At 50.2% G+C, this 17,225-nt stretch overlaps 1 protein-coding gene and 1 non-coding gene across 2 annotated transcripts in view; one reads left to right on the top strand and one right to left on the bottom strand.

The window, feature by feature from the left end:
* LOC119397704 (intermembrane lipid transfer protein VPS13A) overlaps positions 1–17,225 on the top strand; it is a 1,038,245-nt gene that overhangs the window by 99,953 nt on the left and 921,067 nt on the right. The window lies entirely within an intron of this gene.
* Trnas-gga (transfer RNA serine (anticodon GGA)) lies at positions 3,522–3,595 on the bottom strand. Its single transcript has one exon. It is a non-coding gene; the product is annotated as a tRNA-Ser (tRNA).

The raw sequence follows: 17,225 nt of genomic DNA, 5'->3' as shown, positions 1-17,225 counted from the left end.
CACAAGTACAGTTATTGGCCCCAACTCTCGTGACCAGGCCCCGTGGTGATTGCGAGAGTGTGCAGCTTAGCCGTGAGGGACCTTGTTTCGAGTGGCATGTCAACACTAGCCTTTGCTTGCTTCGAGTTGCTGTGGTGCCAACCCCTTTCGTGTACTGTCCGCGTGCAGAAGCCCTTTGCTTCCGTTCCGCCCCTGTGGCGGGCATTGTCTTGTGTTTTGGGGTGCCGCCAATGGCAGTAAAGCGTTTTTGGGCTGTTTATAGAGAACACTGTGGATTTCGCCATGCAGCGGTTGGCACTTTTGCTAGCTGAGTGTGTGCAGAGTGGTGTGCGCACGTGTAGTACGCAGGCGACGGCATATGCAGCCCTCTCGATCGCTAAGCCTGTGATTCAGGGGAGTGGTCTTCCACTCCCGTGAATCACAAGGCTACCATAATGCACTGCCAATAAATCTCTTCATAATGAGGGGGAGAGGGACATCAGTTCCCTGTCGCTTGCATCTTTGGGCTGCGAACACAAACACTTCCGTTCATTGTGAATAATAGAGGCCAAATTTTTAGGCTATAAAGAAATATGTTTTAAGCGCCAGAAATAAGCAGGCAAAACAACGTTTTAGGCCTCCAACCTCGTAAGTATAGGCGCAATAAATTTTTACATAAATGCAAATAAGTTCAAACAACAACCTGAGTGACCGGTATTTTTGATAGGAAAACAGCAAAAAAGGAAAAAAGTTTATTATGGCATGAAGGCTCCAACAGTCTTGCAATTGTCTCACAAGACTGCTGGACTAATGACAATCAGTTGGCTTAAAGGGACACTAAAGGCAAATATTAAGTCGACGTTGATTGTTGAAATAGTGGTCCAGAAACCTCGTAGTGCTGCTTTTGTGCCAAGGAAGTGCTTATTTTGAAATAAAATCACGTTTTTAGTGGTCCGCATCGCGTTAGCGCGCTTCAAATCTCCCGCCTGAAAATACGACTCTCATACGTCACTGCTGCCGTGCCCAACGTTGCCCGCTTTTACTGCGCGGCCGCCGACACTAGTAGCAGCCGAGCGGAAGTAGCGGGACCCACAGTAGCAACAACGGCGCTGCGGCAAAGACTTGCTCGGATGGGCACATTCAAAGCCGTCACCAAGTTGCGGTTGGTCTCGTAATCCTCAGTACGAAAGTGCAACGAGCACACACGCAGAGGTTTTGACTGTTTAGCACACTGGCGCAATGGCATGACACTAAGCCACTTGGAGCGTAAGGGTTCATTCCGCGGCACCCAGTGAAAAGACACACCGGTTTCCTTGCTGCAGCACTGGCGTTGTGCACCATTCGGGCATCCGGCAATATCACACGCATGCGGCATTTTGTCGAACTTTCTGTCAGAGCGACGTTCACGAGCGCGCAAAACACGCACGGCAGTACGCGATCCCGAAACTACCCCTGAGACAGGCGAGGCACATGCAGTTCGGCGAAAACGGAACCTTTGAACCACGCGCGCCGTTCCCCATGGCAACGCCACGGAGGTTTTGTTTTCCATGAATCAAGCGGAAACGAACAAACAGCATTTTATTACGTCTTTTGATGCTCGGAATGTTCTTTTTTTACTGCTGCTAGTTTGATTACTAGTGATTTATTGTAGGCCGACTTCCCTACGTCATCGGGATCACTTCGAAAATGTCCCACTCGTGGCGCTCATCATGTGATACATTTAGCTTAATTTCTCGCTAAGTAGGGCACTGCTGTTGATAATATTGCCGTTTTAGAAGTTGTCATACATTGGGCTTTCACTCTGACATAAATTGTTATTTGCCTTTAGTGTCCCTTTAATTTGTGGGCATCGAGCGCGCCCTCCCCTTTGGCGCCTCGTTCCCCAGCTAGCGCGTGTGTTGGGCTCGCGCGGCTCGAGCGCCGGGGACCGCCGTTAATTGGCAGTATGGCGACCACGGCGGCAGCGCCAGGCCTCTTTGTCTGGTGCGAGCCATGCGTCGGCTTCCCGGCGCGCGGGCACGCGTCCGGGCATGCCTGGACATGCTCACGCCACCAAGCTAGCTTACGTCACTGCGCAACGCCGTTCCTCATTGGCCGCCAGTGACAACCCCCTTCCCCCTTGAGCTCGCTTCTGTCTCGCGCGGGCTTGCCCGCGGGAGATGCTCTCAGGCCGGCACGAGAGGTTGACATGCTGCTCTAGCAGGCGGCTTCTCGTTCGCGTGCTCGACTGCTGCCCTTTGTGTGATAGTCGTAGCGCCGCTGGCAAGCGTACTCCAATCGGTCTTGCGGAGTTCCCCTTACGGCCTGCAAGCCTGTGACTGTCGTACTGTGCTGCATCTTGGGTTAATAAACCCGTGTTGTTTGTTGACATCCTGCTTCGAGTGCCTTTTCTGCGCCGTGCCGGAGTCGACGAACCCGGCCATAGCATCTTTGTTCGCTGCGGCAGTGGAGAACGTCGCGTCCCTTCACGGTCGCCTCGTAGGGTAAGCTTTGTGCTAAACCTATCTCCACAAATTCAACAAGCACACTGCTCACATTCATGTTAAATGGCCACTGTCACTTCCTGGAGAAGCAGGCATGAAAAGAAATACTAAAATGTGCCATTGTGGGAATCATTGAAAAAGCTCTACTTCATATCTGGCTGATGCAATTAAATTAAGACGCAACAAAAACAGGCAAATGATAAATGCAAGAGAAATGACGATTTGCTAAGAGATTAACGTGTTCTTACACGAGGACTCAATTCTTACAATTGTCTCATATACTATGACATAGTTAGGTTCTTCTTGTTTGTTTCTTCCACTCGCCTCGCTGGTTGCGCGACATTTGCTGCTGCCGCCAAGGAAGCCGAAGACGAGAACTTTTCATCTGCTGGCACCTTGAGGAAACGACCGCTCCGACATCATCTGGATAGAGACGTTTATTCGTTTCTCTTCTCCCCCTTCCTGTCACTGCACCCCTGCTTTTATTCCCTGTCTCCCCATTCAAACACTCTTACAGTCCAATCGGAAAGCAGGAGTAACTCTCTCCTTGTCTCCTGGTCGGCTGCCGCTGAACGCACCAGGCCCGGATTCCTCCTCGCCACCTCCTCGCAGGAATACCGCCTCTCGCCCGCTCGTCGGTTCGCCGCCGCCGCTCAGCTCCATTTCACCCCGGTTTCCAGAATGTTCGGCCTCAGGCGTTGACGGGTCGTCAATACAATAGGCCCGTGCATCATTGCCGCTGCCTTTGGCTGTCACAGCGAAGGCGCAAGTGTAACTTCCGTCCCTGTAGCCCGGCTCGGCCACGGTCTCCTGTAAGGCACCATAATTGAACCCCTCGGGAGACGTGAGTCCTTGCATCCTTTGTGACCAGCAGACAGTATTCGTTCCACCAACCGGAACTACCGCTTCCGTGTTGGCGCGGGCACGCCGGCCGCGGGGCGGGTAACAATATGAAGGTATGGAAAGGGAAAATAGACAACCACCCATTTGTAGCACGATGCCACAAGGAAATCCAGACGGATTTCTCAGAAATAAAGCCTCTTAGTCGCCGAAAAATTCGTCCTGGTCCGGGGATCGAACCCGGGACCAACGCCTTTCCTGGGCGGTCGCTCTACCAATTGAGCTAACCAGGAAGCTAGCAATTGGCAGCGCGAGGGCGAATTCATCGACAACTCGAAGCAACTGGACACATATTGCAAATCAGCTCTGCGGAATCCCGCAAGGTGGCGGAAGGGTTAAGAAAGGGAAAATAGACAACCACCCGTTTGTAGCACGATGCCACAAGTTGTCAATGAATTCGCCCTTGCGCTGCCAATTGCTAGCTTCCTGGTTAGCACAATTGGTAGAGCGACCGCCCCGGAAAGGCGTTGGTCCCGGGTTCGATCCCCGGACCAGGACGAATTTTTCGGCGACTAAGAGGCTTTATTTCTGAGAAATCCGTCTGGATTTCCTTGTGGCATCGTGCTACAAACGGGTGGTTGTCTATTTTCCCTTTCTTAACCCTTCCGCCACCTTGCGGGATTCCGCAGAGCTGATTTGCAATATGAAGGTATTCGGCGAACGTACGAAGTTCGGCCCCAACACCTCCCCTCCAACTGTGTTGCACTGTATCTATGACATGCGACACACACACTACCGCATATTCACACATGTTCACTGACTCGACACGTGAAGCACCACTGTCACTCGTACCCCATTGACTCTGCCCAGCGCACGCGCTGACAAAGCATGTCCCCCCCTTAACTCGCTGTCCCTTTTATGCATCATCGTTAGGAGTCACCAACCGCGACATTGCGTCAGCATTAGCGTTTAGACACCCCTTTTTGTGTTCAATTTCCAGGTTATACTTCTGTAACGCCAACGCCCAGCGTGTTAGCCTCGCGCTCTGCGGAGTGGTTAGAGTCAGAAATTTGAGTGGGTTGTGATCGGTAATCACCTTGATTTTAGCGCCAAACAGCCAAGCGTCCAACTTCCCCAGTGCCCAAATGATTGCATAAACTTCCTTTTCTATGGTGGTCCATCGGGTCTGAGTCGGGCTAAGCTTCTTGCTCAGAAAAGCGACAGGGCGCTCCTTACCCTCCAGATCCTGCTGTGCCAGGCATGCACCAACAGCGTAATCGGATGCATCTGTAGTGAGGATAAATTCTTTCCTCGGATCTGGGGCTTGCAACGCCGACGCCTGCACTAGACAGTTTTTCACCTTGTCAAAAGCTTCCTGCGCCTCTGTATTCCAAGGTAATTTCTGCGGAATACGTCGGCCAGTTAGGTTGGTCAGAGGCATAACGACTTTGGAGTACTCGGGCACGTAGTCCCTATAATAGTTGGCTAGCCCTAAGAAACTCCGAAGTTGTCCCTTCGTTTCGGGAGCCGGGATGTCCTTTATCGCCCGAACCTTCTCTGGATCGGCCCCGTGCCTGCCTGATCCCACAATATGCCCCAAGAATTTCACTTCTTGTTGTGCAAACCGACATTTGCTTACGTTTAGCGTCAACCCTGCCTTCGCCAGTGACGCAAGCACCTTGTCCAAATGTTCCAGGTGCTCGTTCCAGTTCTCAGAGTATATCGCTACATCGTCAATGTAAGCGCAAGCGTAATGTCTATGCGGAGCCAGTACACCATTGATTACTCTCTCTGTGGGCTCCAGATGTGCTATTTCATCAGGCTGCAGCGTCGCCTGCGCCTCTAGCCCGCATGGTGGGACCGGAACCTCTCGAAATTCCTGATCGCCCTCGAATATCACTCCTACTGCAGTTACTCGGGTGTGATATGAGCGAAGCTTGTTCGCGTGAATGGTTCTGCGTGAACCGTCATCGAGCTCAACTAAATAACTGTACGGTCGCAGTTTTCCGACTACAGTCATCGGTCCCTTCCACTTTGCCACTAGCTTCCCCTCTCCTTCCTTCTCGAGCCATAATACTTGGTCCCCTGTGACAAACTGTTTGTCTGTGGCCCTCAAGTTATAGCGTCCTACATACTCCTTCTGACTGACCTCACTCTGACGGGCGGCTCCTTCGCTCGCTTCTTTCAACCTACTTCGGGGCTTGGCAAGATATTCCGCTGCTGACATACCCAGTGATTCCGGAACTTCCCAGTCTCCTGACCAAGTCCTTTTTAGAATGGATAGGGGACTGTTTGGCACTCGCCCGTACATGAGCTCGAACGGTGACCGCCCTGTAGTCACGTGTGGAACCTCACGATATGTCCATAACAAAAACGGAATCATCCTATCCCACTCGCGTCCTACGTACTCCTTCACGCCTCGCGGCATCTGCGGCCAGTAAAATGAGCTTTTCACCCGTTGTAGTGTTTTCTGTCCTCCTAAATGACCTGCCCATGGTGAGTCGTGAGCCATTTTCAGCACTTCTTTGTGCCTGTGCGATGGTAGCACTAGCTGTTTGCAGGTGCGACCCGCGAGGTGTTCCTGATGATATAATAGCTCGTCCTGAACGAGCATACCATGCGTTCCGGCCTTTGCCTGCGCCCAAGCGTCCCGCAAAGCCAGGTCTGCTTCCTGAGCCTCACGAAACTCCTGTCGTTTGCTTTTGACCGGCTCGGAACCTTCGCTGTTGCTCTCCGCGGTTATGACGCCCACCATCGCCCGTTGCTCCTCGCGTGCCCCATCTGACAGCTCTACTACGGTTTCGGTCTCCTCGACTGCTGAACACTCGTCTGACACTATGTCACGTTTAACCCTTTCCTCGAGAAGTTGTGTGTTGGGCGTGATCAGCGCGTCCGTGCCGTCTAGCAGCTTATCTGTGATTGCACAAAGCACGGCAGACTGCACCGCCTCGGACATCATGTGAGGACTTCCTTCAGTAGCTATGAGCGGCACGTAAGCCAACTCAGCGGTCACCTGTTGCCCGAACGCTCCCGTCAACTTTATCTGCGAACCCGTACCCTTGTACTGAGGTACCACTGCCTTTCTAATGACGCTCACTTCTGCTCCTGAGTCTACCACGGCGTTTAATGACCGACCCGAGCTCTTAAGCGTTACTGTTTCCAGTGAGGGTTGTTTCTGCTCTTTACACTGCGACAACCTGTCTGTCGTTGCTTTTCCTAACCCGAATGCAGAAGCCGTCACTCTCGCGACCACTGGTCCGTTTTGTTGTCGTCCTGCTGGCCTAGTGCCTTGCCTTGCACCTAAGCCCTTATTGCGGCAATTCCTGGCAATGTGGTCGGTTCCCTTGCACTCAAAACATCGCCTTTTCCACTTTCCGTCCGTGGGTGTATCTACAGATGTTTTAGCTCTCTTTTGCCACTCCTCGACATTCGCCTTCTTTTGTGCTGCCTTGAACTTTTCACTCTCCTCGAATCTCTCCGCGAGCCTAGCCACACCACTGGGTAGCAAAAAGGCCTCCTGTTGATTACAAACGACGTGCGCTCTCGCTTCCGGGCTCAAACATTCTTTCAAGCGATCCGCGACCACTAGCTGCTTGAGTTCCTCGAACGTGCCTACCTTTGAACTTTGGACATAATAGTCGAAATAATTCTCAAGGCGCACGGCGAACTGATCCCAGGATTCCTTTTCTCCCTTTTTCGATCCCACAAATAGCCTCTTGTACTCCGCCGCCGAAAGCCTGAGACCCTCCAAAATGCTTGACTTAAGCTTAACGTAAGCTTTTCGCTCCTCTGCTGTCAGCCTGCACAGCAGCCCACGCGCCCTTTCGCTTAACTGTGGCAAAACTAGCCCGGCCCACCATTCGCTCGGAACTTCATACGACTCGAGCGTTGCCTCAACGTCCTCGAACCACATTGGCGCAAGTGCCTCTTGGTTCGGCATTGGTGCCAGTACACCCTTTAACAAGCTTGCAAATTTTAGTCGCCTGTCTTCCTCCAACCTTCCGCCGAGCGATAGGCTGTCATCGCCCTCGTTGGACACCGCCCGATCACGGGCTCGTAGCCGCTGGCTTTCCAGCATCAAGCGCTGCTTCTCCGTTTCCGCCTCAGCAATTTTCAATTGAAGCTGTAGCAGCGCTAGCTGCTGTTCCGACGCCGTATCTGACGTGCCATTACCATGACCCCCCGTGCCGCTGTCGGCGACTCCCAACGCCTGCAAGTTTCCTGCCCCGTCCCCGTTCATTTCCGAGTTGTCCCTTTCTCTGTCTCGCAAGTTGTAATGCTTTGTCATCGCCTGCGCCCAACAGAAAATCAAGAGGTACCCGCCTGAAGTAGCCTTGCGGTGCGCTCTTCCTCCTCGGAATCCGGTGGACTAGCCTTGCTTCGTTGATCCCGCAGCGCGGTAGTCAGTTGAAGGTGGTTGTCGTCAGTCTCGGCCGATGTCGCTCCCCGCTGTCCTCCTCAGTTCAGCCATGCAGATCCTGTCGACTGCGCCAGTTAGGTTCTTCTTGTTTGTTTCTTCCACTCGCCTCGCTGGTTGCGCGACATTTGCTGCTGCCGCCAAGGAAGCCGAAGAGGAGAACTTTTCATCTGCTGGCACCTTGAGGAAACGACCGCTCCGACATCATCTGGATAGAGACGTTTATTCGTTTCTCTTCTCCCCCTTCCTGTCACTGCACCCCTGCTTTTATTCCCTGTCTCCCCATTCAAACACTCTTACAGTCCAATCGGAAAGCAGGAGTAACTCTCTCCTTGTCTCCCAGTTGGCTGCCGCTGAACGCACCAGGCCCGGATTCCTCCTCGCCACCTCCTCGCAGGAATACCGCCTCTCGCCCGCTCGTCGGTTCGCCGCCGCCGCTCAGCTCCATTTCACCCCGGTTTCCAGAATGTTCGGCCTCAGGCGTTGACGGGTCGTCAATACAATAGGCCCGTGCATCATTGGGGCTCTTCGATTTTCGTACGTCTGGCAGCTTTCTGGCAGCCAGAGATAGCCAGAGGGTCAGCCAGCTAGTTCCGGTCGGGACAGGAAACAGCGTCTTGGTCACGTGTGTGGGAAGCCCGAGACAACCCGAAGCTGCCCCAGGATTACAAAATCGAACGCTGGGACAGCCAGCCTAAACGTAAACAAACGCTACCGCCGTGGCAGCAAACGAAACTTTGCGCCGCGTGCGCGTTGGTTTTTCTGCATTGCCCGCTTGAAAAAATGTGGCTAGGTTTGCTGAAGAGCTGAAGTGATATTCTCGAGCATACGGATTTGGGATACGATCACGTACGTTCGCAAAATCGTGCGCAACTCGCCCCGTCCGCGAACAAAACAGCCAGCTGGCGTACGGCGCCACGAAAGCGATGCAAGGTGAGCTGCCGCGCCGCTAACGGCTTAACCAGCTGACGTGTGCTTAGTACGTGTAACAGTCGCTGCACAACACGACGCGAAAATCTCGCGAAAGTGATCGTTTCCCCAATAGAGCTCGAGGATCTATCGCGTACTACGTCGCACACACGCGTTGACCAGCTTGCGTTTTGTCATAACTTGAGACGTGCGGCGGTATGGGTACCACGAGTGCGTGTTATATCTAAAATAAACTTCCGTGTGACGCGTCTTGGACTCGTTTTGGCAGATGTTGCCTGAGCCTCTTTTCCAGTCCTAAGTGGCACTCCAAAAATCTCATGTACTAGCTCAGCTTTTATTTGAGCTACTAGGTGATAACCGCGTACATACTGCATGGAATTCTTACTAAGAGGTGGAAAAAGACAGAGCCGACGATGAAATAAGCAACAAAAGGATGTATACATTTCTGAATTCATCTTCGTTTTTTCACATCGACGCGTCGTAGCATAACATTATACCATACCTCCTGTACTGGCCCATAGATCGAAGTACGCTTGCACGCCGTTCGCGACCAACGAGCATCACACAAAAAACAACGTCGCGATCGCTTTTATTCGATCTGTGAATTTTATCAACATCGAAGACCTAGTTGAAATAGTTAAGTTCTGACGGGGTTCACGCACACAAACGTACGACGGAGCGAAATATATCGATCACAATCGTCTCAGCTAACTGGACATAAAGCACACACAACACCACAATCGAATACTACTACGAAAAAATAAACTCGAAAGGGGTCTCCATGCGTTCGTACGAACGTGTACATAACTTTTGGTACATGTGCACGACGCAGTTAGAATGGTTAGAACGCGACAGTTCGCCGCGTTGTTCACGGAAGGAAACTTCACGGGACACATAAGAAAAGCAATAAACATATTAGCTCCAAATGCTCGCCGCCACTCGTAATCGCGCCATCTCGCACGGCGGAACGGCGCCGAGCGGCCCGAGCGTAAGGACAAGCAAAGGTGTAGTCCGCAAGCGCCCGCATTGCAATCCGTCGAGTCCTCACAAAGATGGCGGCGAGCGCGTATCGTCTCTTTTCGGCGTCTGCTAGCCCGAAACCTTCCAGAGAGCTTCCACGACTAAATTGTCCTGGAAGGTTCTGGCGACCCTCGGGCTCCCCGCGGGTCGCCAGAACCGTCCAACCTGAGAAAAACGAGCGCCAACCGGAAGTGCACCGTGGGGGGGTCGGAGCAACCCGAGAAAAACGAGCGCGCTCTGGCTGGCTCTGGCTGCCCGCAGGTAGCCAGAAGTGGAAAATCGAAGAGCCCCATTGCCGCTGCCTTTGGCTGTCACAGCGAAGGCGCAAGTGTACCTTCCGTCCCTGTAGCCCGGCTCGGCCATGGTCTCCTGTAAGGCACCATAATTGAACCCCTCGGGAGACGTGAGTCCTTGCATCCTTTGTGACCAGCAGACAGTATTCGTTCCACCTACCGGAACTACCGCTTCCGTGTTGGCGCGGGCACGCCGGCCGCGGGGCGGGTAACAATATGAAGGTATTCGGCGAACGTACGAAGTTCGGCCCCAACAGACATTATTTGAATTGTTCCGGCAAGACATCCCAACACTGCTGTACATTTGAAGTGCCCATGTATGAAGAAATTGTTTGGAGAACATGGAACGTAGCCTAAGAATCTGTGGAACCAATTGCGAACAAGCACCATTTCCAGATTTTTGGATTGAAAATTGTGCCTCTTGTCACTGAGAATGAGCTTATATGCTGAGAAGGAACACTTGGTGTCAACAGCTGTTACTGGAGCGTAGTTGGACTTGGGAACATACTATGGCTTGACCAACATTGCTATCCTAGAGTGCTCACCAGCAAGGACTCCTGAAACTTCTTTAACGACAGAAAATTGGAACTTTGCACGTGCCTTTTTTGCAACTGGTCCGTCAGGAACGGTGGCGATTCTTTGCTGTGCATAGAGAATTAGCCCAATTTTTGTAATTTGAGTTTCTCAGTTTCTTGCTATGCCTGAACTGTTTTTTACTATTTCTGAGCTATGTCTGAACATTTGAGTAGTGAATACAGTAGAACTGCGGTGATACAATCAAAGCATACACGAATTTCGGGGTGATATGAATTTTGGTGTGGTCCCGGCCAGGACCCATTAGCCTGCAGTGTAATGGCTGTTGTGAACTGATTTTCAGCCCGTATTTTATATATTGTGCTGGCTGAAAATCAATATTGTACTTTGTGTTGTGCCCACTATGACTTATATCATGAAGTCCAGTTTGTTTTGATTTCTCTTCATCTGTTGTGTTTCTTTTTAATTTTAATTTTACCTCCCTCCCATCATTGAGTTGTACGCTTTTCAGCGAACATTGGAGACGAAATATTTTCTCTTGCGTGCTTTTTACTTACTGTAACGCTGTTGGGTTTTTGTTCTAAGCATTTGCTGAACCATGCCTCATTTCAACCCTGTAACACCCCCCTTATGTAATGCCCTGTCTAGGGCCCTTAAGGGTTAATAAATGATGATGACGATGGTGACGTTTGATACAAACGTACGCTACCGTGCAGGTATGAACAAGTTCTGCCCGCGCTGTCGCGAAAGATGCGGCAGTTACGCGCGGGCACGGGAACCCAAACGTGCCACGCCGCCAGTTTGTTGGCATAGGCAATCTGCGGCGCGTCATAGCCTCCGAGATGGTGTGCGCGTGAATCTTGGAGGCCCTAATGCGCCTTCGTCGGCCTTCATGATTAGGTTACAGACGGCCTTGGCGTCGCACTTTTTTTTCTTTAACACGTCGATGCATGCTGCCGTACTCGAGGCAGCATCGTTTTACTGTGTTTACACTTGCCTGCCACGTTGATGCAAGCTTCCCATGAAACACAAAACCTCTATAAAACGTCTTTAAAACGTTTAGAACCTTTATAAACCTCTATAAAACGTTTTATAGAGGTTTCATGTTTCGTGGGTTGGTCCTCGCAATCGGACATCCTATGAAAGGTGGGCTGATCGAAAGAGGAAGCGGACGGTCTTGGCCAAGGAGCTGGCCCTCGCACCATCAACATGCACGATTGTTGGAGACGCGCACACCTGCCAAGTCTCCGATTTGCACGGGAGACTCCCGAATTTTAACATGTTTAATGCCGGGGTCCACCAGGACTTTAGTCACGTATTTCCGTCACAGATATGACATTGATAAAATGGACGCTAACAGATTGAGAAAGAAAAAAATAAGAAAAAGTTCCCCCACCGGGAATCGAACCTATGACCTGCTGGTCGCGACGGTAAGCGCCCGGCGCTCTACCGACTAAGCTAACGAAGCAGATGCCCAACATTTCCCAAACGCACCTTATATCTCTCACACATTCACACGGTGCTCTCTGTTGGTGGGGCAAGACGTGGATGACGCGGCGGGCCGGTGCCACCGTCTGTGAACGGTGACGCCAAGTAATGCAGCTTGACACTTACTAGCACCGATAGAGAACGATTCGGCAATGACGCAGTTAAAACATGGCCTCGGAGGCCATGGTTAAAGCATCTCGATACCAGCGAAAAACACTGGTCGCGCTACCATCGGAGAGCTGCTCTAGACGCAGATACGTTCTTTGCCTTTCGCTTCGTGTTGGCATGTGACGGCTTGTCGTCGGAGTAGTGCAGCTCCCACATGCACCAATGGTGTTTCTCTGCCACCGACTGCTTTGAGTCTGATGGCACCGACTAATAAAACTGCTACAATAAGCGCTGCAGAAAGGCAAAGATGTCAACGGGCGAATGTTGCACCTTGGTAGAGTGAGACATAGGCCAGCGGTGCGTGGAACGCCTGTGCGCGTTCGCGGCTCAAGCTGCGAACCTCTGGCTCCCGTGTTGCTGAAGTACAGTGTAGTAGTGTATGCATGGGCACAGGTGTTGGTGCCGTTACTCTCCTTCATTGACGACGCTTTGAAGAATTGCATATAGAGTACCAGTGTTTGTTATGTGCGTGTTGATGTCATCTATGCGCGGTATTCACGATACGCTGTATCCTGGTATTTGTTAAAAAGTTCAACTACCACAATGGTTAAATCGTGATCATGGGTGTTAGTCATCACGATGGAGATGTGCCACTAGTCGTCAGTGTGGGTGCATCCACGTCAAACGCTGCTGTAGCTGCCAAACACCAACAGACATTGTACAAGCTATCATATATCACTATACAGGAAGCATTACTTCTGTGAAGGCATGTTTCATTTTCGTGTTATATCGATTCCTACGACTGAGGGATAAGCCATGTTTTTTTAACAGACCTCCCGATTGTGCGGGCATGGCCATAAAGGTCCAAAAAAAAAACCCATCCCCAAGACCAACATTATAAAAAAATAATAACTACAAAAGACAGCACTTTTAAAATTTTCTGGCAATCATTTATTGCACGCAAAGCGCTCCTTAAGTTACTTTCGCTGCAATACTCTGGTGTAATGCGGAAAAGCATACTAAGATTTCTAAGGGGCTACTAGCTTTCACGGGTCACATGTCTGGTTCATTGATTACACACGCATGCACGTGCCGTATATTTACGAGTACAAGTATGATCGCTGATGTCTAAAAGCTCCACTGGTAATCATTCAGAGCTGTTCATGACGTTGCTATGACCCTGAGAAACAATAAATGAAAATGTACGTCAGCTTTTTTTTGTAGCATACTACTTTTCCATGTTTTTTGATGATACAAACTTTGGGCGATACGAATATTTCTGGTGGCCCCATTTTTGGTTTTACTGTACTTATTCAGGGTGTCACCAGCTGGGAAAACTGGGAATTCTTGGGGATTTATCATAGTCTGGAAATACTCAGGGAAATGGTGCTACCATAAGGGAAAAGTAACTTTATTGAAAGGGAAGGAAAGTCTCGGTAGACTCGCTGCTTGAGTTGTTGCCTTTTTCAAATGGTGCGGCTGCTGTGAGGCAAGGGCGCACCCCGCCTTCGCTCTGGCCAAATGGGAGGTCATCCGGATGATGTGCAAAACTACATCAGCTGCGTTATTTCTAGGGTGTTAACTTACCATTAATCTTATTTTCTTTTGAAATGTGGTTTCTGTGCATGGCAGAAGGCGGCGCACGGTGAAGCATCATTTGCCGCTCGACGCAAACAGCCTGGCCGCAGTATTCAAGCCACCCAAGCCGCGGCATCCAACCCGATTTTGAATGTGTATAAGTCGCACCGTTGTATAAGATGCACCGACGAAAAATTCAGAAAAAAACCACGACTTATACACCGAAAGATACGGTATATGCAAATATATTGTAAGTAGTATGTAGTAGCATGTGAAAAATGAGCGTATTATGGGGAAAACGTGTATGCAGTCGAACTTGTTTATAACGAACTCGAAAGTGTCGCGAAAAGTGGTCGTTATATCAGTACAGTAGACTCTCAGTAAACGGAAATCTGTTAAACGGAACTGCTGCTTAAACGGAACAACTGCATCTAATATAATTGGTTTCGTACTTGGATTCTGCACTCCTTTTCATCTCTCTGTAAACGGAACTCCTGTTAAATGGAACACATTTTCCTGGTCCCTTCAGGTTCCGTTTAACGAGAGTCTACTGTAGTTCGTTGTATATGGACTCGCCCTTAAGGGGAGATGCTACTCGAAAAAGGTTTTTTTTTATTTCTTGACCTAGATCTTTGAAATTTTAGATATCAGTAGAGCTTGCATTGCTGATTTCAAAACTGTAATTATTTTTCTGATAGCTATAGTAGTTCCAGAGTTACTACAACTTTGATAAGAAAATATAGGGTTTTTTGTGCACACTTTTAAGGTTATTAAAAATTTTCGCACAGAATCCCAATATGGCTCATTTTGCTGCAAATGAGCAGTACAATACTGAAAAGTACCTCAAATGAGAGATTTACTTGCTACCTTTTTTAAAAAAAATCAAGAGTGCCAAACGTATACTTTACAGCTCCCCTATCAGCATATCAAGTAATGAAACAAAAAATCTGTTACATATATTGCAACTTTATATAGATATCTGTATTCTAGAGTGGCTGATAAAGCTCTGTGCAAAATTTCATTAAGATAGGACTATTTTAAGTGCATGAAAGTTTGTGCACAACATGCGAAAATTGCCTCAAAATGGAAATTGAGAAAAACGCATTTGAAAGTTATAAATACATGTATTCTTCAATGTACAGTGCGATTTGCATGAAACTTTTTGAGAGCATAGAACAATTCACCCTTTAAACAGCCAGAGCACTTAAAAACGTCCAGCTCCATATGTTCTTCCTTCTCGCCGCTTGAGAATGTCCGATGCCTATCGCACGCGCGGCCACCACTACTTTCACATTCACGGCGAAGCTGTCACGCGAGCTGCCGCTTCGATAGCTCCGGTCTTCACTGGCACCGATGGGATGTCCTTCTGGCACAACACGCCGTGAACTATGCGCGGCGGAAAGCACTGACGCTGGGCATTCACTATTATCGCAGTACAGCTCGAGAAACGCAGAGAGGCCCTTGCGTTTGCTTGCGGCGTCGCGGACTACGAGTCCAGTAGTGCGGCACGTTGGACAAACGGCACCGCTTACCATCGCTGTCAGAGCACCGATGTCGCAGATTACACCGCTCACAGACCCACCACCACTCATCATCCTCTCATTTTCGAACTGTCCTATCTTTCTTTCGGATGCGCTGACGAACTTGATCGCGGCGTCGATCTCGTCGAAGTTCCCGCAAGCCCCCGTATCCACGCTGTCTTGATTAGGCCTAGCGGCCGGTGACTCGCATTCTTCTACGGTTGCTTTGCGCTTCGGCCTACGACGACGTCCTCGGTACTGGTTCTTGCTTCCGAATTTCCGAGCTCGAAAGTCGCGTTTCTTCGAGTGATCCATTGCGGACTACGAAAAACACACAAACGCACGGCAAGCGCTGATCGTCGCAAGCGCGCCGCCAGCGGGGCCGATCAGATGTAGCCAATGGCGGCCTCGGTAGCGTACCACGTGACCCCGGAGCGGCTGCAACTTGGCTGAAAACCGACTTCGAAACCGCTGTTTTTTTTATTTTCCTGCCAAAATACGAAACTAGGGGGACGCTTGTACACTAGGAGAAGGCTTGATCTACGTCACCGAACAAACCGCAATGGCGGCCGACGTCGAGTTCCCGAGAGGCGGGTTTTCAAAAATAGCCGTTGTATGCGCGAGTTTGTGATTTAGAGAGCTGCCTTGGTTGAAGCAGATCGATTTTTCACCGATTTCTCGTTCGAATTTAGCCTTGATATTTGGGGAAATGAGAGTTGAATGACCAAAAATAATTTTAGAAGGAATATCTCAAAAGTGAAAATTTCCGAAAAAATCGCTATTTTTCGACCCGCATCTCCCCTTAAAAACGTGCACTTAGCGGCGAAGCCGTTTTTTTTTTCTTTGTGCACATTTATTAAAGGGACACTAAAGGCAAATAACAATTTATGTCAGAGTGAAAGCACAATGTATGACAACTTCTAAAACGGCAATATTATCAACAGCAGTGCCCTACTTACCGAGAAATTAAGCTAAATGTATCACATGATGAGCGCCACGAGTGGGACATTTTTGAAGTGATCCCGATGACGTAGGGAAGTCGGCCTACAATAAATCACTAGTAATCAAACTAGCAGCAGTAAAAAAAGAACATTCCGAGCATCAAAAGACGTAATAAAATGCTGTTTGTTCGTTTCCGCTTGATTCATGGAAAACAAAACCTCCGTGGCGTTGCCATGGGGAACGGCGCGTGTGGTTCAAAGGTTCCGTTTTCGCCGAACTGTGCCTCGCCCGTCTCAGTGGTAGTTTCGGGATCGCATACTGCCGTGCGTGTTTTGCGTGCTCGTGAAAGTCGCTCTGACAGAAAGTTCGACAAAATGCTGCATGCGTGTGATATTGCCGGATGCCCGAATGGTGCACAACGCCAGTGCTGCAGCAAGGAAACCGGTGTGTGTTTTCACTGGGTGCCGCGGAATGAACCCTTACGCTCGAAGTGGCTTAGTGTCATGCCATTGCGCCAGTGTGCTAAACAGTCTGCGTGTGTGCTCGCTGCACTTTCGTACTGAGGATTACGAGACCAACCGCAACTTGGTGACGGTTTTCAATGTGCCCATCCGAGCAAGTCTTTGCCGCAGCGCCGTTGTTGCTACTGTGGGTCCCGCTACATCCGCTCGGCTGCTACTAGTGTCGGCGGCCGCGCAGTAAAAGCGGGCAACGTTGGGCACGGCAGCAGTGACGTATGAGAGTCGTATTTTCAGGCGGGAGATTTGAAGCGCGCTAACGCGATGCGGACCACTAAAAACGTGATTTTATTTCAAAATAAGCACTTCCTTGGCACAAAAGCAGTGCTACGAGGTTTCTGGACCGCTATTTCAGCAATCAACGTCGACTTAATATTTGCCTTTAGTGTCCCTTTAAAGTGCTAACAACCCCTTCAGTGACAGGCTAAGCCTTCTCGCGTCATGAAGCGACGCCCGCTGCGTGCTCACGAGTGAATTAACCGGCTTTGCAATGAGCTGACTCCGTTTCACCGAAGCGCGGTACCGCGACGTGGAGCCGATCATCCCTGGCTAGTTGCGTGCAGCGCGTCGCCTAC

This window comes from Rhipicephalus sanguineus, chromosome 6, assembly GCF_013339695.2.
Source record: "Rhipicephalus sanguineus isolate Rsan-2018 chromosome 6, BIME_Rsan_1.4, whole genome shotgun sequence".
In the NCBI taxonomy this organism is placed as follows: domain Eukaryota; kingdom Metazoa; phylum Arthropoda; class Arachnida; order Ixodida; family Ixodidae; genus Rhipicephalus; species Rhipicephalus sanguineus.
This window is presented reverse-complemented; position numbering and strand designations above follow the sequence as displayed.